Raw genomic sequence first — 1,844 nt, 5'->3', positions numbered from 1 at the left:
CAACAACAACAATAACATATAGAATAATATATATAATAGTGATTCTTTTTATTTATAATTTATATTTATAACAGTAAAATATACAGCATACACTAAGAATATGTAAATACATGATCATAAATCCAGGTGTTAGGAATTATTTTTAAAACAGTTTCTAATGATACAAGAAAGTGTCCATGATATAGTTAATCAAGCTAAGAAAAGCAGTACACACAATTACTTCCCCTATAAAGTCATTTAACATGCAATCTTTTTGGAGCTATCTCTAAGAGTCACCACAATGTTTTATTCTAAGTTAGGTGTTTTCTAGCCAATTTAGTGTCTTCCTTAAATGATATAAAAACTTCAGTCACAGTTAGTAAACTTAATGGAACACTTAGTCATGGATTTAGATTTTCCCTACTACTTTAAAACTTTTTCAGGAGAAACAGTTGTCTGGGGACTCCCTAATCTACTTACTTTACAAGACTTAAGAGTTCTTCTCTCATCTGTTTAATTATAACCAAAAAAGAAAGAATATCTAGCAATTAATGGATACTGAGAAAAATTGTTCTGTTAGTGTTTTAAAGTAGAATTGAAGTCTGTACAGGGAACTTAATTCCTTCATGATTCTAGCAACCACAATAACACAAGAGAGCTGAGACTAGGTACAACGGCATCAGACTGGAACATAAAGAAGACTTCACAATTAATGACAAGATTTGGAAAGCATGAGAGACAGAAAAGAGAGAAGGTATCTCTGAGGCAGCAGCTGGCATATTCATCAGACCTGAAGCAGGAGACATGAGTAAAGAAACCTGCCTGTGAAAGATTAGACGTGATGGGGGATGCTCTGTTAACAGCGGGATGCTTACTTCCTTTGTCTTTGTGAGACACTCTCACCCTACTTCCCCTCTGGGACTACTCCTCTTATACTCTCATTCAGGATGGAGCAGTCAGCTTTTGTCCTTTCCAATAGTTCTCTCAGATATTTCATCCTTAAAAAAATTGAAACCATTAAGCATTTACACCTTGTTGTTGCTGTTGTTGTTGTTGTTAGGACCCTTTCTTTGAGTTGAGTACAATGCATTGTGACCCTATGAACAACAGATCTGAACCCTGTCCTATCTTGCTAGAGTTCTTTGCAGAATTCACTGTGTCAATCCACCTGATCGAGATTCTTCCTCTCCTTCAACAACCCTTCACCCTTCCTAGGATCATGTCGGTCTCCAAGGAATAGTCCCTTCTAGCAACATGCCCCATTGTCTTTGCCTCCAGTAAAGACTCTGGTTGTACCTTTTCCAAGATACATTTGTTTGTTCTTTTGGGAATCCACAAAATTTTCGGCACTCTTCTCCAACACTACAGTTCAAAAACATCAATTCCTCTTCTACCATCCTATCCTTATTCAGTGTCCAGCTCTAAGATGTATAGCAAGTGATCAAAAGACCATGCCTGATTCAGACACACCTGAATGCTCAAACTGACATCATTATTTCTCAATAATTTGGAAAGGTCACTAACTGCAGAATTTCCCAGTGTAATATGTCTCCCAATTTTCTCACTACTGGTCTCTAAGTAAGATGAAGTTGTTGAGAGTTTCAATCTTTTCTCCATCCATCATGATGTTGCCTATGATTCCAGCGGTAAGAATCTTTGGCATTGAAATGCAATTTATATTGAAGGCTGTAATCTTTTATCCTCTGCAATAAATACTTCAATTCATCTTCATTTTCAGCAAGAAAAGTTGTGTCATATTCATAACCCAGGTTACTGATTAGTTTCTCTTAGATCCTGATGCCACATTCCTCTCCATAGAATCCCGTTTCTCAAATAATTTGCTCAGCATACAGATTTAAAAGTCT

Source organism: Elephantulus edwardii, unplaced genomic scaffold (assembly GCF_000299155.1).
Source record: "Elephantulus edwardii isolate Elephantulus edwardi_28Jun2011 unplaced genomic scaffold, EleEdw1.0 scaffold00386, whole genome shotgun sequence".
In the NCBI taxonomy this organism is placed as follows: domain Eukaryota; kingdom Metazoa; phylum Chordata; class Mammalia; order Macroscelidea; family Macroscelididae; genus Elephantulus; species Elephantulus edwardii.
This window is presented reverse-complemented; position numbering follows the sequence as displayed.